General features: G+C 41.4%; 1 long non-coding RNA gene across 1 annotated transcript; it reads right to left on the bottom strand.

The window, feature by feature from the left end:
- Nucleotides 1-13,975: 13,975 nt before the first annotated feature.
- On the bottom strand, nucleotides 13,976-16,208 carry LOC131096593 (uncharacterized). Its single transcript, XR_009115992.1, has 3 exons — nucleotides 16,150-16,208; nucleotides 14,800-14,991; nucleotides 13,976-14,062 (listed from the first exon to the last, which is right to left on the bottom strand). It is a non-coding gene; the product is annotated as an uncharacterized LOC131096593 (long non-coding RNA).
- Between the last annotated feature and the right edge of the window lie 10,162 nt (nucleotides 16,209-26,370).

Genomic DNA, 26,370 nt, shown 5'->3' with positions numbered 1-26,370 from the left:
TCTAACACAACAATAAAAAAACCCCCAACCCTTTGTTTTAAAAAATATTTAAATAGATTTTATCCTCATGTTCAATTTTTATATTCATATTTGTATTTATAATGTATATTAATGTATATTGCTTACTTATACATTTATCTTTACCAATGTCAATTTATAAATAAATTTATATTCTATATTACATCCGATGCGAGTAGGTATTTATATTTTTTATATTTTTTTATTCATATTTTTTATGTTGATTAAATATTTCTGCGTCAAGATTTTTACTTCTGGAACACTTATAATATTCAAAATAAAAACCCTGCCTCTACTTAAATAAAAGCCAAAACATTCCATTTCTTTTAAACAATATTTACATATTTTTATATTTATATTCCCATTTATAATTTATATTGCCATATAATGTTATTTATATTCCATGCCACAACTCTTCATATTACTTACATATATTTATATTTAAATTTATATTCATAGTTTAGCAATTTCTCTTTATATATTTATTATATATTTCTATCTTAAGATCCACATTTATATATTGCTTATATTATTTAAAATAAAACTCCTGCCTCTAACCAAATAAAAACCAAGGACACCCCTTTATTTGAACCAGATTTATAATTTACAAAGTAAATTTATTTTTCAAAATTATAATGATATTTATATGGATATTTTTATTTATTTTATGTATAGATTTTATCTATATTAGAGGGAATACCTTCTAATATAATCATAGAAATATATTTTCTGTATTATACATATTTTCTTACTTATATTTGTTTAAATTAAATATGTATAGATATTTGTATTTCTATATATATTTGTATATCTGAATTTATATTTTATTTCTATCATTTAAAAACCCCAGCCTATACCCTAATAAACCCCCCCAATTTACTTTAACTCTATTTAAATATTTTTATATTTACAATCTATATTTATATATCTTTGTGTATATATATATATAAAATAGACTATCATTTACCTATATGATAATATGTTACAATTATATACCATATATTACAGTTTTATGTATGTATCTGTTATCTATATTTATGTTTACAACTCTAATGTTATATTTATTTTTAAATGTATATTTATTTCTGTTTTCATCTCTATATTAACCCATGTCAGTTCATTAACCCGACACACCAGAGCCACAACAATACTGTACCTTTGTCAGCACCGGCACGCAGCACACGCCCATCCCATCGCAGCACAGCAAAACAAAACCTATTTCTGTTACTAATGGAACAAACATCCCACAACGTCATTGAACCCTAATAAAAACTCAAATAAACCTAACTGTAAATAAATTTTAAATCCCACTATAAAGTAGCCCAAAACCTCCGCACATGCTCATCATAAACTTCCTCCTAAACCAGTATCTCAAAAACCCCAAAAAACTCAAATACACCTTGAAAATGACACAACTGCTAATAAAAACAAACACCCAATAAAAATTAAATCAAACCTACTCACTAGACTCAAAACTGCACAACTGACCCTAAACATTACTAAAAAAAGTCCCCAAAGCTCTACCTTTATGTTAATGCACAAATAATAACCTATGATCTATCAAAGTTATTTGAAAAAATTAAAAAAAAATAAAAACCATGAAAATAAAAAACCTAAACTATTAAAATACTAAAAAATATCACTACCTAAATTAAAAAACATATTGCCTATAAAAACCCACAATATAAATGCCCCTGTCCCAAAAAAATAAAAATAAAAAAAAACTATCGAACCACAAAGAAATCAGAACTTAGGAACACCAAAACCATAATGTCCAAAAGGTCACACCACATCCCTTATCATACACCAACTACAAACAAGATAAAACAATACGATGAATTCTTAAAAACCACCTTAAAACCACTACACTGAAAAACATTTCAAAAATTAAAAACTGCATCTAACAAAAGCCATCTCATAAATTCACACCCAAAACTCCAGCAGCCCAGCTGGCCCTACCAAAGCTCTAGGTTTATACATACAGCAAACAAAACCAAAATCCCAGTAATACCCATCAGAAATCTATGAAAGAATCCTACTGAAATTAATCCTGCCTCAAATACAAACCAACCCATCCAGAAAGTCAGCTTCACTCAAAAAACAATTTACACAGAGTTAATAATACCAAGAAATGAAACAACACACCATATACCACCAATGAATATCATAGTGAAGGAAAAAAAAAACACTACATTTTTTCCTTTTTGTTTTTTAAACTAACTTCTTTTATTAGCTAGAACAAAAGCTTTTGCCAGGACTGTAACAACAACAACTACTTCTTTTTCTTCTTCTCCTTCTGAAATGTCCCTTCTCACTCCCAAATTCCTTTCAACTCCTGAGTTTATATCCAAGCAAAAAAGCAAAATTCCTGCACTCGTGCGTTCGCTGCTCCTGTCAGATTCTCTGTTTCCCTCCACATCTTCTTACACTTTCAGTCCTCACGCTGTCCCGCCGTGATGAGTCTGACAGAAGAATTGGCACATGTTAACAGAGCATTTCCTTCCCTCCCTCCCTCCCTGTGCTTTCCTCAGCGCATTTCAATCCATCCCAGGCCTGCAGTGATGCACGCTCACCCCAAAGCTCACAGCAAGCATGCAGCAGCTCAGGCTCACTCGGCTCCAGGGCCCAGAGCCTGCAGGCCCTGCAGCTGCCACACGGATGGACCTGGTTCCCTCCCCGGGTGCCCAGAGGGAAACCTGAGGGCAGGCGTCCACCCCGAGGGGGCACCCGCAGCCCCGGGCAGGCATGGAGTCGCCGGCTGCTCTCTGGGGACGACACCCTCCCTGCAGGCCACACTGCCTCGTCCTCTCCCTCCCTGGGGGACAGGCACCTCCAGGGTCTGTGACCAGCCCCCTTCCGTCAGCATCCAGGGGCTCTGTCAGAGCCAGAGGGGTCGAGGCTTTCCAGAACCATAGCATCCTTTAGGCTGGAAAAGCCTTCTAAGGCCATCGAGCCCAGCTGCTGCCCCAGCACTGCCAAGCCCCCACCCAAATCAGGTCCCTGAACACCACATCTTGCCATGCTTTAAATGTCTCCAGCAATGGGGACTGCCCTGGGCAGCCCGCTCCTACGCCTGGCCACCCTTTCAGTGAACAAATTGGTCCTCAAAGCCAATCTAAGCCTTCCCTGCTGCAACTTGAGGCCATTTCCTTTTGTCACGTCACCTCTTACCGGGGAGATCTCGGCACTGAAACCTTACCTGCCCCTTCCCTAGGAGGTCTCTGGCTCGCCTGGATGAGAGGAGAAACACTCCCACCACAGGAACAGCAGCTCAGCAGGTCCCACACCGAGGCAGGGGAGCAGCTGTCCTCACCAGAGCTCCCGTGTCAGCTCTCAGAGATCGCCTCTGCTCTGCCTCCCGGGCAGATCTCTGCTCAGCGCTTCAGAATTGGCTGTTTGGAGGAAGGGGAAAAAACAGGTTAGCCAAGATTTTTATCCAGACTTATCTGATGTCTTTGCCTGCTTTGCCTCTTCCTGACTTCCTCCTGCTAAGAAAACAGCTGCCTTTGCACTTCTAGGGGGAACTGCCACGTAATGCTTGAAAAGGAACTACAGAGAAGTGCCTCATTTTTAAAGACTCGGCCAAGAAGACAGATAACTGCAGCTTCTCCATCCCCACTGCCTGCAGAGCTGCCAGGCACCAGGCCAGCTCTGCTCCGCTTCTCCCAAAAAAGACCTTTCAGTGCTGTTCTCCCTCCACGGGAAGGGCCTTTCTGTCTCACACACTCGGTGACACGAGGCTGCGCGAAGCTGCAGCAACCTCTGCTCCGGGTGGGAAGGGCTTTCTTCCTCCTCTGGCACCTGGCTGGCACAGGTTGCTCACAGATGCTGGGGCTGCCCCATCCCTGGAAGTGTTCGAGGCCCATTGGTGCTCTGGGATCAGGCTCAGAGCAACCTGGTCCATGGAACCACGTCCCTGCCCACGGCAGCAGGCTTGGAACGAGGTGATCTCTAGAGCCCCTTCCAACCTGAATTATTCCATGATTCTACGAACTCAAAAAACTCGGGGGAGAAATCTGTAAAGGTCACTAAATACATAAAAGCATATCCCCCTCAGCATAATTTTGAATGAAAAGTATATCTACAAACAGGGAGAAATATTCTATGTATTTGCTCTTGCTGCCTTTCAGGCAACAGAAGTTAGTGAGACTCTGTGCGAAGGTCAGCTTTAAATTTATTCCCTTCCAAAGCTCAGAGCTCTGTTCCATCACCCTTCCCTTCGGCTCTACACTGGATCATGGTGAGCATTTGAGGAGTGCTCAATAACCAATTCAATTTCTCCCTTTTTCTAGTTCTCTCTATTCCTAAATCATTCAAGACAAGTCAAATGAAAAATGACAAGTTCAGCATCAGAGTCACACTTTTTCCCTTTGTCTGGTCAAGAACAGGCTCTAAATCCACTTATTGCTGCCTTCAACGATTCAGACTTGCAAAACCATTCTTACATGTTTTACAGGTTTATCATACAACCCACAGAACGCAAGCTCTGAATTACAGGAAAAGGTACACAGGCAAATATCTAAAGGGATCACTTAATTTTAAATACATACCTTGATAGAGAGCGCATTGAGAACCTTTCCGTGGGACTCTAAGGGACGCATGCTTTCTGAGCACCCTGTAAACAAGAAAAGCGACGATATATTACAGGACATCCCCACTTTTTCCACATATTCAAATAGGATTTTTAATAAAAACAGTTCCGTTACAAAAGAAGGAAGAAAACCAAGCTAATTTTACTCAGCTGTATTTACTGCCGATTTAGAGAAAAATGTCGGGCCGCGTCGCCCGTTGCGTCACACACCGCGCCAGCAGCAGGGCCTGCCGGGAGTTGGAGTCTCGGGCTGGCAGCCACTCATGTGCCGCGATAGCCGTTGCGTCACACGCCGCGCCGGCAGCACGGCCTGCCGGGAGTTGTAGTCTCGGGCTGACAGCCACGGCTCCGTCCCCCGCCACCGGGAGTTGCAGTCCCTCCAGGGCATGAAACGGGTCCTTCGCCTCAGGGCGGGGAAGGACCTGAGGCAGCACCGCTCCTCCCCAATGCCCTCTCTTTTTCCCTCCAACTCTTTTTACTTTTTTCACTCTGTTTTTCACCACTTCCCTTTTCCTTTTCCCTTTCCCTTTCCTTTCCTTTCCCTTCCCCTTTCTTGTATTTCTAATCTTGGTTTACCTTTCCACCTTTAGAATAAAAAAGCAGCAGTAGAAACTTTCAGGCTACCCGAGAGTAAAAAAAAATCTGCAAAACGAAAATGATTTAAAGAAAACTATTTATTCCCTGGGAGCCTGAAAGTTTCTACTGCTGCACGTGACACAGAGCTTTTATTCCTTCCTATAGATAGTTATATTTTACATATATTTATAGTTTATATTGATGCATTATATTAATAACTGTATTTAATATGCACCTTATTCAAAAATATACGGGAATTTTTTTTTATTATTTACCATATCTACTGCTACAATTTATTTTTCCTTATATTTCTAATTTTTATATAAATCTTTAATGTGTTTATGATATATTTCTATACTTATATTTCTACCTTTATATTATTTGTATTTGTAATTTTTACACTAAAACCCCTGCTTTGGCAAACAAAAAACAAAACCATCCATTATTTTAAACTACCTAAATTTTTTATATTTATATTTATCATAATATACAACAAATGATAGATATGTATAGATAGATAGATATATCACATCCATATTTATATCTATTTTATATCCATTTCCTATAATATTTTTAATAAAATATATACAGTATTACTTATATATTGTATCAATTTATGTTATTTTACATTTACAATTAATTAATAATTTTTTATATAGCTGCATATAGTTGCAATACATTTATATATTTGTATTTTTTTTGGGTTGTATTTACATTTATATTCTCTATTCATATATCTATAAACATACCAATACTCTATTAAAATTAGAATGCCTTGTTGTAACACATAATGACTTATGTTAAGTGTTAAATTTTAAAAATTGACCGAATATATAAAAATACAATTGGCTCATTCCCATTGCTACACATCTATTTGTTTTGTTTCAATATAATTAGTCATAATTGTACATTTAAAATCCAATTCCTAAATGAAATGACAGAACAAACAGCATCAAATTGCCACCAATATCTTCCAAAAACATCAAGATACCTCCAACAGCCAAACAAGTGTCAGCGAAAAAACAAAGAACACTCTTTTCAATAACAATTCTCATCACGACAGAAAAATGGAACCAAAATAAAAGAAAATCCTCTAGAAACACACACAGCAAATTACAAAAAGTACTAAAAAAAAGTCAAACCAATCTACTCAACTCAAGACAGTGCCACTCACCCTGAACGACGTTACTAAAAAAAAATAAAAAACAACAAAATTCTACCTCTACACTAACTCAAAGAATAAACAATCCTCTGTAAAAATAACTTTAAACCTGAACTAATTAACAAAATGGAAAAACATCTCAACCACTAAAAACTAAGAAATTACCTACCCAAATAAATAAATACTTTAAAAACCCACCATATAAATACCCACGTTCCCAAAATAAACCCTGATAAACAATACTCAAATACATTAAAAGACAACAACAACAACAACCAAAAAAAGAAAATAAAGAACGCAACAACAAGAATAATACCAAAAACCAGATAAACTGAAATCTGCAACAAAAAAATTATTCCCAACTGAATAAACCCATAGTGCCTCAAGCTATCAAAATAAAAATACCAACTAGAAACAAACACAAAGACTAAAGACAAACGTAACCATAAACAATGTCCCCCAAATTACCCGTAACCATAAAACATACACTACAATCAAACAAACCAAAGAAATAAAAGCCCTGGAAGACGATAAACACACATGCAATTATCGAGATTAAAAACCCGCTGCTATGAACGACAGGACGCTTCCCCAAGCCGCCCAAAACAAACACTACACACTCACGCTAATAAAAGCCACCGCAACAGAATTAAAATGCGAACCGCTGCTTCGCGCTACGACCCGTAAAAAACATTGCGCGCCCTTCTAAACATAATACCCCGGCAAAAAAATATATATCCGACTACAAAACCCAATCCGAAACGAACCTTTATCATCCCTACCGGCACCGAGAACCGTGCCGCTCAGGAAGAACACCGTACCCCTTAGCGGACACCCGCTGCAAACCGAACGCAGCGATGCCATCAACGCCTCCAAAGCGCCTCCGAGCCACGGCACCGCCGAACTTGGAGCGGCCGAACCCCGCGCTCGCTGCCGGCCCCGGACGGATCGCGGCTCCCGGCAGGAAAGCGGCTCCTGCGGCGGCCGCTCCGGCACGCGGGGCCGGCGCCGTCCCGGGGAGCCCCGCCCGCTGCCCCTGCCCGGCGGGGCCGGCACCGGGCCCGGGGCTACCGGCGGCGCCCGAGCCCCGCGCCCGGAGCGGACGGAGCGGCCGGCACCGCCCGGGTCGGCGCAGCAGCGCCCGCGCCGCCTCTGCCGCCCTTGGCCGGCCCGGCCCGGCTCCGCTCGGCTCCGCACGGCTCGCACCGGCGCGGCTCCGCCACTGCCGCCCTCGGCCGGCCCGGCCGCGCCGAATCCCCCGTGCGCCCCGGCAGCTGCCCGGGCCGTGCCAGCAGCGCTCCCGAGCGGGAACGTTCCGCGCCGGGCCGCGGGCACGGGCAGCGCCCTCCAATGCAGCGGCACAGCCCCATTGCAGCCCTGCAAACGCTGCCGGAGCTGCGGCTTCCCGCAAGCCAACCCCGAAACCGCAGACGTGGCGCACCTCACTTCAACAAGGGCAAAGAAATGTGTTCTCCCCTCCAATTTCACCCCCTAGGAGAGCAGAAAAGAAGGGGCGCTCCCCAAATGAAAGCCTTCGACTGATGGGAAAGGGCGATTTCGACCTCCATGCAAACCCTTGAAAAGGAGGGACACCAGGCCTGCCCCCTCCATTTAAACCCGAGGGTGGTGCAAATGGGGTGGCTGCCTTCAAATCAAACCCAGAATACCACAAGAATACTTTTCCCATTCCCCTTAGAATAGAACGCAGGGATTCCCTGTCACCCCCGGGATACCCCTAACAGCCTGGAAAAGGCAGCTTTTCCTGCAATCAACACCCTGAAAACCACAAGTCAAGAGGGATCCCCTCAGGTCAAACGCAGACAATAAAAGAAGAGGAGCTGCTTCCTTCTCCTTAATCCCTTTTGTCCTCACAAGCTCCATTTTTGTTCCTGGGGAACCGGGGAGGGACTGGCAAGATGAAATTGCAAAGGGGAAGGAGAAAATTCCCCGCTCCAAACCCACACGGGCTCACCTGTTCGGCCGCTGCTCCCCGGCACAAAGATTCGTCCCTCGGCACCTCCTTTAAGCGATGCTCCACGTACCCAAGCGCGGATCCAGGCGTTCCCCCCGACCCTGTGGGAAGCTCTCGCAGTCCTTCCATGAGACAGCGCCGGGAGCGGCCCATAAACCCCTCCACTCAGCAGCTCCATGCAAAAGGGAGCTGAGGCAAAGCCTCCCCCTAAAACAGCCTCGCCCCGGCAGGAGCCGGCCCCTCATCATCCTCACACTCACACCTGGGCTGCTCTGAGCCCCCACCATCCTCACACTCACACCTGGGCTGCTCCGAGCCCCCATCATATATTTTTCACAATTATATTCGCATTTATATTTAGAATTTAAATTACTGTATAATAAAAATTGTATTATATATTGCATCTCTTCATGTTACTTACATAGATTTCTATTCATAGTTTGGTATTATATCTTTATATCTCTGTATATTTATTATATATTTCTGTCTGTCAATTTACATTTCTAAAGTACTTATATTATTTAAAATAAAACCCCTGCCTCTAACGAAATAAAAAGCAAAGACACCCCTTTCTTTAAAACACATTTAAAAGTTTAAAAATAATTTTGTTTGTCATAATTCTATTCACATCTATATTTGTAATTTTCATTTGTTATATTTATAGATATTATATATATTGCAGAGAATACCTTTTTATATAATAATAGATATATTCTTTTGACACAATAGATTTCTTTTACTTATATTTATATGTATTAAATATTTATTGATATCGACATATATATGATATATTTGGATTTCTAGTTTTATATTTTTTATGAAATCTCCAGCCCATACCCCAATAAAAGCCAAACAATCCCCAATTTATTTAAACTATATTTAAACATAAATCCTGTCACAGCTGCATTGCACAGCAGTGCTCCAAACTAATCTGACACTTGTTCATCTCCTGGACCTGAAACTGAACCCGCTCACCTTGATCGCACCTGGCAGAACCATTTTCGTACCTTTTTCTGGCATGTCTTGGGTTTTTTCTTGAATTTTTGGTGGCCTTTATTGCCTCTCTTTCTTGCCTTGTTTCTTGGGTCTTTTACTCCCTTTTTCCTTGATTTTTTTCTGGCACTTCTTGGGGTTTTTTCTTCGTTTCTTCTTGCCCATCTTGGTGTTTTTCCTGGTTTTTCCTTGCCCCCCTTGGGTTTTTTTTTCAGGTTTTTTTTTTTTTTTTTTTTTTTCCTGGGTTTTTCTTTTCTGGATTTTTTCTTCCCCATCTTGGTTTTTTGTTGCGATTTTTTTTCTTGCCCATCTTGGAGTTTTTCTCTGGTCTGTTTTCAGGGATTTTTCTTGCCCATCTTCGTTTTTTTTTTTTTTTTTTTTTTTTTTTTTTTATTTGTTGTTGTTTTTTTTTTCTTTTTCTTTTTTTTTTTTTCCCCCTAGGTTTCTCCTTGCCCTCCTGGTTTTTGGGTTTTTTTGTCTGTCTTCCTTCCTTCGTTCCTCCCTTCCTTCCTGTCCTTCCTTCTTTTTTCCTTTCATTTCCTTTCCTTATTTTTTTTTCTTTTTCTTTCTTTCTTTCCCTGCATTTCTAATCTTGGTTTTCCTTTTTAGCTTTAGAATAAAAAAGCAGCAGTAGTAACTTTCAGGCAACCTGGGAGTAAAAAATACTCCAAACGAAAATGATTTAAAGAAAACTATTTATTCCCTGGGAGCCTGAAATTTTCTACAGCTGCACTTGACAGAGAGTTTTTATTCCTTCTTATAGATAGTTGATATTTTATACTTTATACAGCGCCCCCTGCCGTGTGCACCGGCGCACTGCAGGCACAGCGCCCCCTGCCGTCCGCACAGGCGCACTGCTTGCAGAGCGCTGCGGCGTCGTTCGGTTCTGTTTAATGAAACTCGGCTGAATTCGGCTTGGTTCGGCTCTTGGTCTAAACTCGTTTCAGTTCGGCTCTTCGGCTAAACTCGGTCGTATTCGGCACATTGTCTAAATGCGGCTCTAGTCGGCTACACTCGGCTATCGGTTGCAGTCGGCTACCATCGGCTCTTGGTGTAAACTCGGCTGTTTTCGGCCGCACTGGGCTCTTCGGTTCAAGTCGGCTCTTTCCGGCCACACTCGGCTCTTCGGGGAAACTCGGCTCTTTCCGGCCACACTCGGCTCTTCGGCTCTTCGGAACTCTTCGGTCCGGCTCGGCTCCCTCAGGGCGGGAAAGCCGACGTGAGAGGACCCCGGCACAGCGAGGCGTTTACCCAGATGCCTCTCACAAACCCGCCAAAATACGCCCGCCCGCGGCGCCGCTGAGCCCACAGCATGTCTCGGGTACACATGAAACGCCACAGAAAAATCCGTCGGAGCCGCCATGACGTCGGTATTCCATGCAGGCAGTGCAGTTAAACACCCACCCGGTCCTCCACTTCCCCGCCATTTTCGCCGCCATGCTGAGAAGGTCAACCAAAACTCCGCGACATCGCCCACGCGCCACTCCCAAGGTGGCGGCCTCTCGCTGCACGCCTGCAGTACCGCGCTCTGCCCACAAGGCGGCAGCACTGCCGCCCGCCCCAGCCGGGGGCGCAGCGCGCCTCGGGGCTGCGGCAGCGAAGGCGGCAAAAAAGAACAGGGGCGATCCCCGCCGAAAACTGCTCTGAAATAAATGCCCCAAAACCGGGAAGAGGGAAAAAAAAGTTCTGCCTCTAATCTAATAGGATAAAGACAAAACAAAACCAAACACAACACAAAAAAAAATTATTTTAAAAAATATTTAAATATTTTTTAAATATTTTTTCATATTAATATTCACATTTCTATTTACAATGTATATTGATGTACACTGTCCATTTATATATTTCCTTTTATAAATACATTTCTATTCCATATTGCATATATCCCTACAACTTAAATTTATTTGTATATTTTTATAAATATTTTTACATAGTAAGTATATATTTCTGTTACGATTTTTACTTCTGTAACACTTGGATTATTTAAAATAAAACCTTTGCCTCCATCCACATTAAAGCCAGAAAGAACCCCTGTCTTCAAAACTGTACTTAAATATTTTTTTAAATTCTATTTTTCAGGTTCATATTCACATTTACATTTAAAATGTATACTTATGTATACTGTTATTTGTATTCTTCATTACATCACTTCCTATTATTTGTATTTATTTATATTTTGTGTTTATATATATATTTATATCTTGATTGTATATCTCAATATTTAGAAATATATAACAATATCTACATTCATACTATTTAAAATAAAAACCCTGCCTCTAACACAACAATAAAAAAACCCCCAACCTTTTGTTTTAAAAAATATTTAAATAGATTTTATCCTCATGTTCAATTTTTATATTCATATTTGTATTTATAATGTATATTAATGTATATTGCTTACTTATACATTTATCTTTACCAATGTCAATTTATAAATAAATTTATATTCTATATTACATCCGATGCGAGTAGGTATTTATATTTTTTATATTTTTTTATTCATATTTTTTATGTTGATTAAATATTTCTGCATCAAGATTTTTACTTCTGGAACACTTATAATATTCAAAATACTAACCCTGCCTCTACTTAAATAAAAGCCAAAACATTCCATTTCTTTTAAACGATATTTACATATTTTTATATTTATATTCCCATTTATAATTTATATTGCCATATAATGTTATTTATATTCCATGCCACAACTCTTCATATTACTTACATATATTTATATTTAAATTTATATTCATAGTTTAGCAATTTCTCTTTATATATTTATTATATATTTCTATCTTAAGATCCACATTTATATATTGCTTATATTATTTAAAATAAAACTCCTGCCTCTAACCAAATAAAAACCAAGGACACCCCTTTATTTGAACCAGATTTATAATTTACAAAGTAAATTTATTTTTCAAAATTATAATGATATTTATATGGATATTTTTATTTATTTTATGTATAGATTTTATCTATATTAGAGGGAATACCTTCTAATATAATCATAGAAATATATTTTCTGTATTATACATATTTTCTTACTTATATTTGTTTAAATTAAATATGTATAGATATTTGTATTTCTATATATATTTGTATATCTGAATTTATATTTTATTTCTATCATTTAAAAACCCCAGCCTATAACCTAATAACACCCCCAATTTACTTTAACTCTATTTAAATATTTTTATATTTACAATCTATATTTATATATCTTTGTGTATATATATATATAAAATAGACTATCATTTACCTATATGATAATATGTTACAATTATATACTATGTATTTTAGTTTTATGTATGTATCTGTTATCTATATTTATGTTTACCACTCTAATGTTATATTTATTTTTAAATGTATATTTATTTCTGTTTTCATCTCTATATTAACCCATGTCAGTTCATTAACCCGACACACCAGAGCCACAACAATACTGTACCTTTGTCAGCACCGGCACGCAGCACACGCCCATCCCATCGCAGCACAGCAAAACAAAACCTATTTCTGTTACTAACGGAACAAACATCCCACAACGTCATTGAACCCTAATAAAAACTCAAATAAACCTAACTGTAAATAAATTTTAAATCCCACTATAAAGTAGCCCAAAACCTCCGCACATGCTCATCATAAACTTCCTCCTAAACCAGTATCTCAAAAACCCCAAAAAACTCAAATACACCTTGAAAATGACACAACTGCTAATAAAAAAAAACACCCAATAAAAATTAAATCAAACCAACTCACTAGACTCAAAACTGCACAACTGACCCTAAACATTACTAAAAAAAGTCCCCAAAGCTCTACCTTTATGTTAATGCACAAATAATAACCTATAATCTATAAAAGTTCTTTGAAAAAATTAAAAAAAACAAAAACATGAAAATAAAAAACCTAAACCATTAAAATACTAAAAAACATCACTACCTAAATTAAAAAACGTATTGCCTATAAAAACCCACCATATAAATGCCCCTGTCCCAAAAAATAAAAATAAAATCACTGTCAAACCAGAAAGAAATCAGAACTTAGGAACACCAAAACCATAGCATTCAAGAAGTCACACCACATCCCTCATCATACACCAACTACAAACAACAGAAAACAATACAATGAATTCTTAAAAACCACCTTAAGACCACTACACTGAAAAACATTTCAAAAATTAAAAACTGCATTTAACAAAAGCCATCTAATAAATTCACACCCAAAACTCCAGCAGCCCAGCTGGCCCTACCAAAGCTCTAGGTTTATACATACAGCAAACAAAACCAAAATCCCAGTAATACCCATCAGAAATCTATGAAAGAATCCTACTGAAATTAATCCTGCCTCAAATACAAACCAACCCATCCAGAAAGTCAGCTTCACTCAAAAAACAATTTACACAGAGTTAATAATACCAAGAAATGAAACAACACACCATATACCACCAATGAATATCATAGTGAAGGAAAAAAAAAAACACTACATTTTTTCCTTTTTGTTTTTTAAACTAACTTCTTTTATTAGCTAGAACAAAAGCTTTTGCCAGGACTGTAACAACAACAACTACTTCTTTTTCTTCTTCTCCTTCTGAAATGTCCCTTCTCACTCCCAAATTCCTTTCAACTCCTGAGTTTATATCCAAGCAAAAAAGCAAAATTCCTGCACTCGTGCGTTCGCTGCTCCTGTCAGATTCTCTGTTTCCCTCCACATCTTCTTACACTTTCAGTCCTCACGCTGTCCCGCCGTGATGAGTCTGACAGAAGAATTGGCACATGTTAACAGAGCATTTCCCTCCCTCCCTCCCTCCCTGTGCTTTCCTCAGCGCATTTCAATCCATCCCAGGCCTGCAGTGATGCACGCTCACCCCAAAGCTCACAGCAAGCGTGCAGCAGCTCAGGCTCACTCGGCTCCAGGGCCCAGAGCCTGCAGGCCCTGCAGCTGCCACACGGATGGACCTGGTTCCCTCCCCGGGTGCCCAGAGGGAAACCTGAGGGCAGGCGTCCACCCCGAGGGGGCACCCGCAGCCCCGGGCAGGCATGGAGTCGCCGGCTGCTCTCTGGGGACGACACCCTCCCTGCAGGCCACACTGCCTCGTCCTCTCCCTCCCTGGGGGACAGGCACCTCCAGGGTCTGTGACCAGCCCCCTTCCGTCAGCATCCAGGGGCTCTGTCAGAGCCAGAGGGGTCGAGGCTTTCCAGAACCATAGCATCCTTTAGCTTGCAAAAGCCTTCTAAGGCCATCGAGCCCAGCTGCTGCCCCAGCACTGCCAAGCCCCCACCCAAATCAGGTCCCTGAACACCACATCTTGCCATGCTTTAAATGTCTCCAGCAATGGGGACTGCCCTGGGCAGCCCGCTCCTACGCCTGGCCACCCTTTCAGTGAACAAATTGGTCCTCAAAGCCAATCTAAGCCTTCCCTGCTGCAACTTGAGGCCATTTCCTTTTGTCACGTCACCTCTTACCGGGGAGATCTCGGCACTGAAACCTTACCTGCCCCTTCCCTAGGAGGTCTCTGGCTTGCCTGGATGAGAGGAGAAACACTCCCACCACAGGAACGGCAGCTCAGCAGGTCCCACACCGAGGCAGGGGAGCAGCTGTCCTCACCAGAGCTCCCGTGTCAGCTCTCAGAGATCGCCTCTGCTCTCCTCCCAGGCAGATCTCTGCTCAGCGCTTCAGAATTGGCTGTTTGGAGGAAGGGGAAAAAACAGGTTAGCCAAGATTTTTATCCAGACTTATCTGATGTCTTTGCCTGCTTTGCCTCTTCCTGACTTCCTCCTGCTAAGAAAACAGCTGCCTTTGCACTTCTAGGGGGAACTGCCACGTAATGCTTGAAAAGGAACTACAGAGAAGTGCCTCATTTTTAAAGACTCGGCCAAGAAGACAGATAACTGCAGCTTCTCCATCCCCACTGCCTGCAGAGCTGCCAGGCACCAGGCCAGCTCTGCTCCGCTTCTCCCAAAAAAGACCTTTCAGTGCTGTTCTCCCTCCACGGGAAGGGCCTTTCTGTCTCACACACTCGGTGACACGAGGCTGCGCGAAGCTGCAGCAACCTCTGCTCCGGGTGGGAAGGGCTTTCTTCCTCCTCTGGCACCTGGCTGGCACAGGTTGCTCACAGATGCTGGGGCTGCCCCATCCCTGGAAGTGTTCGAGGCCCATTGGTGCTCTGGGATCAGGCTCAGAGCAACCTGGTCCATGGAACCATGTCCCTGCCCACGGCAGCAGGCTTGGAACGAGGTGATCTCTAGAGCCCCTTCCAACCTGAATTATTCCATGATTCTATGAACTCAAAAAACTCGGGGAAGAAATCTCTAAAGGTCATTAAATACATAAAAGCATATCCCCATCAGCATAATTTTGAATGAAAAGTATATCTACAAACACGGAGAAATATTCTATGTCTTTGCTCTTGCTACCTTTCATGCAACAGAAGTTAGTGAGACTCTGTGAGGAGGTCAGGTTTAAATTTATTCCCTTCCAAAGCTCAGAGCTCTGTTCCATCACCCTTCCCTTCGGCTCTACACTGAATCATGGTGAGCATTTGAGGAGTGCTCAATAATCAATTCTATTTCTCTCTTTTTCTAGTTCTCTCTATTCCTAAATCATTCAAGACAGGTCAAATGAAAAATGACAAGTTCAGCATCAGAGTCACACTTTTTCCCTTTGTCTGGTCAAGAACAGGCTCTAAATCCACTTATTGCTGCCTTCAAGGTTTAAGACTTGCAAAACCATTTTTACTTGTTTTACAGGTTTATCATACAACCCACAGAACGCAAGCTCTGAATTACAGGAAAAGGTACACAGGCAAATATCTAAAGGGATCACTTATTTGTAAATACATACCTTGATAGAGAGCGCACTGAGAACCTTTCCGTGGGACTCTAAGGGAGACGTATTTTCTCAGTACCCTGTAAACAAGAAAAGCTACGATATATTACAAGACATCCCCACTTTTTTTACATATTCAAATAGGATTTTTAATAAAAACAGTTCAGTTACAAAAGAAGGAAGAAAACCAAGCTAATTTTACTCAGCTGTATTTACTGCCGATTTAGAGAAAAATGCCGGGCCGCGTCGCCCGTTGCGTCACACGCCGCGCCAGCAGCAGGGCCTGCCGGGAGTTGGAGTCTCGGGCTGACAGCCACCGCTCCGTCCCCCGGGAGCCACCGGCAGCTGCAGTCCCTCCAGGGCATGAAACGGGTCCTTCGCCCCCGGGCGGGGAAGGACCTGAGGCAGCACCGCTCCTCCCCAATGCCCTCACTTTTTCCCTCCAACTCTTTTTACTTTTTTCACTCTGTTTTTCACCACTTCCCTTCCCTCTTGCTCTCCTGCTTCCCTTCCTTCCCTTCCCTTCCCTTCCCCTTTCTTGTATTTCTGATCTTGGTTTTCCTTTCCACCTTTAGAATAAAAAAGCAGCAGTAGGAACTTTCAGGCTACCCGGGAGTAAAAAAAAAAAATCCAAAACGAAAATGATTTAAAGAAAACTATTTATTCCCTGGGAGCCTGAAATTTTCTACTGCTGCACGTGACACAGAGCTTTTATTCCTTCTTATAGATTGTTGATATTTTACATATATTTATAGTTTATATTGATGCATTATATTAATAACTATATTTAATATGCACCTTATTCAAAAATATACGGGAATTTTTTTTTTATTATTTACCATATCTACTGCTACCACTTATTTTTCCTTATATTTCTAATTTTTATATAAATCTTTAATGTGTTTATGATATATTTCTATACTTATATTTCTACCTTTATATTATTTCTATTTGTAATTTTTACACTAAAACCCCTGCTTTGGCAAAGAAAAAACAAAACCATCCATTATTTTAAATTACCTAAATTTTTTTTTATATTAATATTTATCATAATATACAAGAAATGATAGATATATATAGATAGATTGATCACAGCCATATTTATATCTATTTTATATCCATTTCCTATATTATTTTAAAAAATATACACAGTATTACTTGTACTATATATTGCATCAATTTATGTTATTTTATATTTACAATTTATTATTAATTTTTTATATATTTGCATATAGTTGCAATACATTTATATATTTGTGTTTTTGTTTGGGTTGTATTTACATTTATATTCTTTATTCATATACCTATAAACATACACAATACTCTATTAAAATTAGAATAACTTATTGTAACATATAATGACTCATGTTACATGTTAAATTTTAAAAATTGACCGAATATATAAAAATAAAATTGGCTCATTCCCATTGCTACACATCTATTTCTTTTGTTTCAATATAGTTAGAGGCATAATTGTATTTTTAAAATCCAATTCCTAAATGAAATGACAGAACAAACAGCATCAAATTCCCACCAATATCTTCCAAAAACATCAAGATACCTCCAACAGCCAAACAAGTGTCAGCGAAAAAACAAAGAACACTCTTTTCAATAACAATTCTCATCACGACAGAAAAATGGAACCAAAATAAAAGAAAATCCTATAGAAACACACACAGCAAATTACAAAAAGTACTAAAAAAAAGTCAAACCAATCTACTCAACTCAAGACAGTGCCACTCACCCTGAACGTTACTAAAAAAGAAAAAACCAACACAATTCTACCTCTACACTAACTCAATGAATAAACAATCCTCTGTAAAAATAACTTTAAAACCTGAACTAATTAACAAAATGGAAAAACATCTCAACCACTAAAAACTAAGAAATTAACTACCCAAATAAATAAATACTTTAAAAACCCACCATATAAATACCCACGTTCCCAAAATAAACCCTGATAAACAATACTCAAATACATTAAAAGACAACAACAACCAAAAAAAGAAAATAAAGAAAGCAACAACAAGAATAATACCAAAAACCAAATAAACTGAAATCTGCAACAAAAAAATTATTCCCAACTGAATAAACCCATAGTGCCTCAAGCTATCAAAATAAAAATACCACCTAGAAACAAACACAAAGACTAAAGACAAACGTAACCATAAACAATGTCCCCCAAATTACCCGTAACCATAAAACATACACTACAATCAAACAAACCAAACAAATAAAAGCCCTGGAAGACGATAAACACACATGCAATTATAAAGATTAAAAACCCGCTGCTATGAACGACAGGACGCTACCCCAAGCCCCCCAAAACAAACACTACACACTCACGCTAATAAAAGCCACCGCAACAGAATTAAAATGCGAACCGCTGCTTCGCGCTATGACCCGTAAAAACCATTGCGCGCCCTTCTAAACATAATACCCCGCCAAAAAAATATATATCCGACTACAAAACCCAATCCGAAACAAACCTTTATCATCCCTACCGGCACCGAGAACCGTGCCGCTCAGGAAGAACACCGTACCCCTTAGCGGACACCCGCTGCAAACCGAACCCAGCGATGCCATCGACGCCTCCAAAGCGCCGCCGAGCCACGGCACCGCCGAACTTGGAGCGGCCGAACCCCGCGCTCGCTGCCGGCCCCGGACGGAGCGCGGCTCCCGGCAGGAAAGCGGCTCCTGCGGCGGCCGCTCCGGCACGCGGGGCCGGCGCCGTCCCGGGGAGCCCCGCCCGCTGCCCCTGCCCGGCGGGGCCGGCACCGGGCCCGGGGCTACCGGCGGCGCCCGAGCCCCGCGCCCAGAGCGGACGGAGCGGCCGGCACCGCCCGGGCCGGCGCAGCAGCGCCCGCGCCGCCTCTGCCGCCCTTGGCCGGCCCGGCCCGGCTCCGTTCGGCTCCGCACGGCTCGCACCGGCGCGGCTCCGCCACTGCCGCCCTCGGCCGGCCCGGCCGCGCCGAATCCCCCGTGCGCCCCGGCAGCTGCCCGGGCCGTGCCAGCAGCGCTCCCGAGCGGGAACGTTCCGCGCCGGGCCGCGGGCACGGGCAGCGCCCTCCAATGCAGCGGCACAGCCCCATTGCAGCCCTGCAAACGCTGCCGGAGCTGCGGCTTCCCGCAAGCCAACCCCGAAACCACAGACGGGGCGCACCTCACTTCAACAAGGGCAAAGAAATGCGTTCTCCCCTCCAATTTCACCCCCTAGGAGAGCAGAAAAGAAGGGGCGCTCCCCAAATGAAAGCCTTCGACTGATGGGAAAGGGCGATTTCGAAGGGCGATTTCTCCATTCAAACCCTTGAAAAGGAGGGACACAAGGGCTGCCCCCTCCATTTAAACCCGAGGGTGGTGCAAATGGGGTGGCTGCCTTCAAATCAAACCCATAATACCACAAGAATACTTTTCCCATTCTCCTTAGAATAGAACGCAGGGATTCCCTGTCACCTCCGGGATACCCCTAACAGCCTGGAAAAGGCAGCTTTTCCTGCAATCAACACCCTTAAAACCACAAGTCAAGAGGGATCGCCTCAGGTCAAACGCAGACAATAAAAGAAGAGGAGCTGCTTCCTTCTCCTTAATTCCTTTTGTCTTCATAAGCTCCATTTTTGTTCCTGGGGAACCGGGGAGGGACTGGCAAGATGAAATTGCAAAGGGGAAGGAGAAAAGTCCCCGCTCCAAACCCACACGGGCTCACCTGTTCGGCTGCTGCTCCCCGGCACAAAGATTCGTCCCTCAGCGCCTCCTTTAAGCGATGCTCCACGTACCTAAGCGCGGATCCAGGCGTTGCCCCCGACCCTGTGGGAAGCTCTCCAGTCCTTCCATGAGACAGCGCCGGGAGCGGCCCATAAACCCCTCCACTCAGCAGCTCCACGCAAAAGGGAGCTGAGGCAAAGCCTCCCCCTAAAACAGCCTCGCCCCAGCAGGAGCCGGCCCCTCATCATCCTCACACTCACACCTGGGCTGCTCCGAGCCCCCACCATCCTCACACTCACACCTGGGCTGCTCCGAGCCCCCATCATCGTCACACTCACACCTGGGCTGCTCTGAGCCCCCATCATATATTTTTCATATTTATATTCGCATTTATATTTAGAATTTATATTACTCTATAATAAAAATTATATTATATATTGTACCTCTTCATGTTACTTGCATAGATTTCTATTTCTATTCATAGTTTGGTATTATATCTTTATATCTCTGTATATTTATTATATATTTCTGTATGTCGATTTACATTTCTATAGTACTTATATTATTTAAAGTAAAACCCCTGCCTCTAACGAAATAAAAAGCAAAGACCCCCCTTTCTTTAAAACACATTTAAAAGTTTAAAAATAATTTTGTTTGTCATAATTCTATTCACATCTATATTTGTAATATTCATTTGTTATATTTATAGATATTATATATATTGGAGAGAATACCTTTTTATATAATAATAGATATATTCTTTTGACACAATAGATTTCTTTTACTTATATTTATATGTATTAAATATTTATTGATATCGACATATATATGATATACTTGCATTTCTAGTTTTATATTTTTTATGAAATCTCCAGCCCATACCCCAATAAAAGCCAAACAATCCCCAATTTATTTAAACTATATTTAAACATAAATCCTATCACGGCTGCATTGCACAGCAGTGCCCCAAGCTAATCTGACACTTGTTCATCTCCTGCACCTGAATCTGAACCCGCTCACCTTGATCGCACCTGGCAGAACCATTTTCGTACCTTTTTCTGGCATTTCTTGGGTTTTTTCTTGAATTTTTTGTGGCCTTTATTTCCTCTCTTTCTTGCCTTGTTTCTTGATTTTTTTTTTTCTGGCACTTCTTGGGTTTTTTCCTTCGTTTCTTCTTGCCCATCTTGGTGTTTTTTCTGGTTTTTCCTTGCCCCCTTTGGTTTTTTTTTTTTCAGGTTTTTTTTTTTTTCCCTGTTTTTTTTTTCTGTGGTATTTCTGGGAGTTTTCTTGCCCATCTTGGATTTTTCAGGGAGGGGGGGTGTTTCTCGCCGATCCCGAGGTATTTTCTGTGGCTTTGTTTTTTGTTGGTTTCTTTTTTCTTTTCTTTTTATTTTTTTTCCCTAGGTTTCTCCTTGCCCTCCTGTTTTTTGGGTTTTTTTTTTTTGTCTGTCTTCCTTCTTTCCTCCCTTCCTTCCTGTCCTTCCTTCTTTCTTCCTTGCATTTCCTTTCCTTATTTTCTTTTTTTCTTTTTCTTACTTTCTTTTTTTCTTTTTCTTTCTTTCCCTGCATTTCTAATCTTGGTTTTCCTTTCCACCTGCAGAATAAAAAAGCAGCAGTAGAAACTTTCAGGCTACCCGAGAGTAAAAAAAAAAACCTCCAAAACGAAAATTATTTAAAGAAAACTATTTATTCCCTGGGAGCCTGAAATTTTCTACTGCTGCACGTGACATAGAGCTTTTATTCCTTCTTATAGATAGTTGATATTTTATATATATTTATCGTTTATATTGATGTATTATATTAATAACTATATATAATATGCACCTTATTCAAAAAATATACGGGAAATAGTTTTTAAATTATTTACCATATCTACTGCTACAACTTATTTTTCCTTATATTTCTAATTTTTATATAAATCTTTAACGTGTTTATGATATATTTCTATACTCATATTTCTACCTTTATATTATTTGTATTTGTAATTTTTACACGAAAACCCCTGCTTTGGCAAAGAAAAAACAAAACCATCCATTATTTTAAACTACCTACATGTTTTTTTATATTTGTAATTATCATAATATACAACAAATGATAGATATAGATAGATAGATAGATATATCACATCCGTATTTATATCTATTTTATATCCATTTCCTATAATATTTTTCATAAAATATATGCAGTATCACTTGTATTATATATTGTATCAATTTATGTTATTTTATATTTACAATTTATTATTAATTTTTTATATATCTGCATATAGTTGCAATACATTTATATATTTGTATTTTTGTTTGGGTTGTATTTACATTTATATTCTCTATTCATATATCTAAAAACATACACAATACTCTATTAAAATTAGAATAACTTATTGTAACATATAATGACTCATGTTACGTGTTAAATTTTAAAAATTGACCGAATATATAAAAATAAAATTGGCTCATTCCCATTGCTACACATCTATTTCTTTTGTTTCAATATAGTTAGAGGCATAATTGTATTTTTAAAATCCAATTCCTAAATGAAATGACAGAACAAACAGCATCAAATTCCCACCAATATCTTCCAAAAACATCAAGATACCTCCAACAGCCAAACAAGTGTCAGCGAAAAAACAAAGAACACTCTTTTCAATAACAATTCTCATCACGACAGAAAAATGGAACCAAAATAAAAGAAAATCCTATAGAAACACACACAGCAAATTACAAAAAGTACTAAAAAAAAGTCAAACCAATCTACTCAACTCAAGACAGTGCCACTCACCCTGAACGTTACTAAAAAAAAATAAAAAACAAGAAAATTCTACCTCTACACTAACTCAAAGAATAAACAATCCTCTGTAAAAATAACTTTAAAACCTGAACTAATTAACAAAATGGAAAAACATCTCAACCACTAAAAACTAAGAAATTAACTACCCAAATAAATAAATACTTTAGAAACCCACCATATAAATACCCACATTCCCAAAATAAACCCTGATAAACAATACTCAAATACATTAAAAGACAACAGCAACAAAAAAAAAAAAAGAAAGAAAAAAAAATAAAGAAACCAACAACAAGAATAATATCATAAAAAAAACCAGATAAACTGAAATCTGCAACAAAAAAATTATTCCCAACTGAATAAACCCATAGTGCCTCAAGCTATCAAAATAAAAATACCACCTAGAAACAAACACAAAGACTAAAGACAAACGTAACCATAAACAATGTCCCCCAAATTACCCGTAACCATAAAACATACACTACAATCAAACAAACCAAACAAATAAAAGCCCTGGAAGACGATAAACACACATGCAATTATCGAGATTAAAAACCCGCTGCTATGAACGACAGGACGCTTCCCCAAGCCCCCCAAAACAAACACTACACACTCACGCTAATAAAAGCCACCGCAACAGAATTAAAATGCGAACCGCTGCTTCGCGCTATGACCCGTAAAAACCATTGCGCGCCCTTCTAAACATAATACCCCGCCAAAAAAATATATATCCGACTACAAAACCCAATCCGAAACGAACCTTTATCATCCCTACCGGCACCGAGAACCGTGCCGCTCAGGAAGAACACCGTAACCCTTAGCGGACAGCCGCTGCAAACCGAACCCAGCGATGCCATCAACGCCTCCAAAGCGCCGCCGAGCCACGGCACCGCCGAACTTGGAGCGGCCGAACCCTGCGCTCGCTGCCGGCCCCGGACGGAGCGCGGCTCCCGGCAGGAAAGCGGCTCCTGCGGCGGCCGCTCCGGCACGCGGGGCCGGCGCCGTCCCGGGGAGCCCCGCCCGCTGCCCCTGCCCGGCGGGGCCGGCACCGGGCCCGGGGCTACCGGCGGCGCCCGAGCCCCGCGCCCGGAGCGGACGGAGCGGCCGGCACCGCCCGGGCCGGCGCAGCAGCGCCCGCGCCGCCTCTGCCGCCCTTGGCCGGCCCGGCCCGGCTCCGCTCGGCTCCGCACGGCTCGCACCGGCGCGGCTCCGCCACTGCCGCCCTCGGCCGGCCCGGCCGCGCCGAATCCCCCGTGTGCCCTGGCAGCTGCCCGGGCCGTGCCAGCAGCGCTCCCGAGCGGGAACGTTCCGGGCCGGGCCGCGGGCACGGGCAGCGCCCTCCAATGCAGCGGCACAGCCCCATTGCAGCCCTGCAAACGCTGCCGGAGCGGCGGCTTCCCGCAAGCCAACCCCGAAACCGCAGACGGGGCGCACCTCACTTCAACCAGGGCAAAGAAATGTGTTCTCCCCTAAAATTTCACCCCCTACGACAGCAGAAAAGAAGGGGCGCTCCCCAAATGAAAGCCTTCGACTGATGGGAAAGGGCGATTTTGACCTGCATTCAAACCCTTGAAAATGAGGGACACCAGGGCTGCCCCCTCCATTTAAACCCGAGGGTGGTGCAAATGGGGTGGCTGCCTTCAAATCAAACCCAGAATACCACAAGAATACTTTTCCCATTCCCCTTAGAATAGAATGCAGGGATTACCTGTCACCCCCGGGATACCCCTAACAGCCTGGAAAAGGCAGCTTTTCCTGCAATCAACACCCTTAAAACCACAATTCAAGAGGGATCCCCTCAGTTCAAACACAGACAATAAGAGAAGAGGAGCTTCTTCCTTCTCCTTAATCCCTTTTGTCCTCACAAGCTCCATTTTTGTTCCCGGGGAACTGGGGAGGGACTGGCAAGATGAAATTGCAAAGGGGAAGGAGAAAATTCCCCGCTCCGAACCCACACGGGCTCACCTGTTCGGCCGCTGCTCCCGGGCACAAGGATTCGTCCCTCGGCGCCTCCTTTAAGCGATGCTCCACGTACCCAAGCGCAGATCCAGGCGTTGCCCCTGACCCTGTGAGAAGTTCCCGCAGTCCTTCCATGAGACAGCGCCGGGAGCGCCCCATAAACCCCTCCACTCAGCAGCTCCATGCAAAAGGGAGCTGAGGCAAAGCCTCCCCCTAAAACAGCCTCGCCCCGGCAGGAGCCGGCCCCTCATCATCCTCACACTCACACCTGGGCTGCTCCGAGCCTCCACCATCCTCACACTCACACCTGGGCTGCTCTGAGCCCCCATCATCGTCACACTCACACCTGGGCTGCTCTGAGCCCCCATCATCCTCACACTCACACCTGGGCTGCTCCGAGCCCCCATCACCGTCACAGCTCACACCTGGGCTGCTCCGAGCCCACATCATCCTCACACTCACACCTGGGCTGCTCCGAGCCCCCATCATATATTTTTCATATTTATATTCGCATTTATATTTAGAATTTATATTACTCTATAATAAAAATTATATTATATATTGCATCTCTTCATGTTACTTGCATAGATTTCTATTTCTATTCATAGTTTGGTATTATATCTTTATATCTCTATATATTTATTATATATTTCTGTCTGTCAATTTACATTTCTAAAGTACTTATATTATTTAAAATAAAACCCCTGCCTCTAACGAAATAAAAAGCAAAGACACCCCTTTCTTTAAAACACATTTAAAAGTTTAAAAATAATTTTGTTTGTCATAATTCTATTCACATCTATATTTGTAATATTCATTTGTTATATTTATAGATATTATATATATTGGAGAGAATACCTTTTTATATAATAATAGATATATTCTTTTGACACAATAGATTTCTTTTACTTATATTTATATGTATTAAATATTTATTGATATCGACATATATATGATATATTTGGATTTCTAGTTTTATATTTTTTATGAAATCTCCAGCCCATACCCCAATAAAAGCCAAACAATCCCCAATTTATTTAAACTATATTTAAACATAAATCCTGTCACGGCTGCATTGCACAGCAGTGCCCCAAGCTAATCTGACACTTGTTCATCTCCTGGGCCTGAATCTGAACCCGCTCACCTTGATCGCACCTGGCAGAACCATTTTCGTACCTTTTTCTGGCATGTCTTGTTTTTGGTTTTTTTTGTCTTGAGTTTTTGTGGCCTTTATTGCCTCTCTTTCTTGCCTTGTTTCTTGGGGGCTTTACTCCCTTTTTCCTTGATTTTTTTTCTGGCATTTTTGGGGTTTTTTTCTTTGTTTCTTCTTGCCCATTTTGGTGTTTTTTCTGGTTTTTCCTTGCACCCCTTGGGGGTTTTTTTTCTGGGTTTTTTTTTTTTTTCTTTTCTTTCTGGGTTTTTCTTTGCCATCTTGGTTTTTTGTTCTGATTTTATTTCTTGCCCATCTTGGGTTTTTTCCCTGGTCTGTTTTCAGGGATTTTTCTTGCCCATCTTGGGGTTTTTTTTGCGGGGGGGCGGTTTTCTTGCCCATCTCGAGGTTTTTTTCTGTGGGTTTGTTTTTTGTTGGGTTTTTTTTCTCTTCTTTTTTTTCCCCCTAGGTTTCTCCTTGCCCTCCTGGTTTTTGTTTGTTTGTTTGTTTGTTTGTTTGTTTCTTTCTTTCTTTCTTTCTTTCTTTTCCTTCCTTCCTTTTCCTTCCTTCCTTTTCCTTCCTTCTTTCCTCCCTTCCTTCCTCCCTTCCTTCCTCCCTTCTTTCTTTCTTTCCCTGTATTT

This window comes from Melospiza georgiana, chromosome 2 (assembly GCF_028018845.1).
Source record: "Melospiza georgiana isolate bMelGeo1 chromosome 2, bMelGeo1.pri, whole genome shotgun sequence".
NCBI classification, from domain to species: domain Eukaryota; kingdom Metazoa; phylum Chordata; class Aves; order Passeriformes; family Passerellidae; genus Melospiza; species Melospiza georgiana.
The sequence above is the reverse complement of the archived record's forward strand: the minus strand, read 5'-3'. Positions and strand labels throughout refer to the sequence as shown.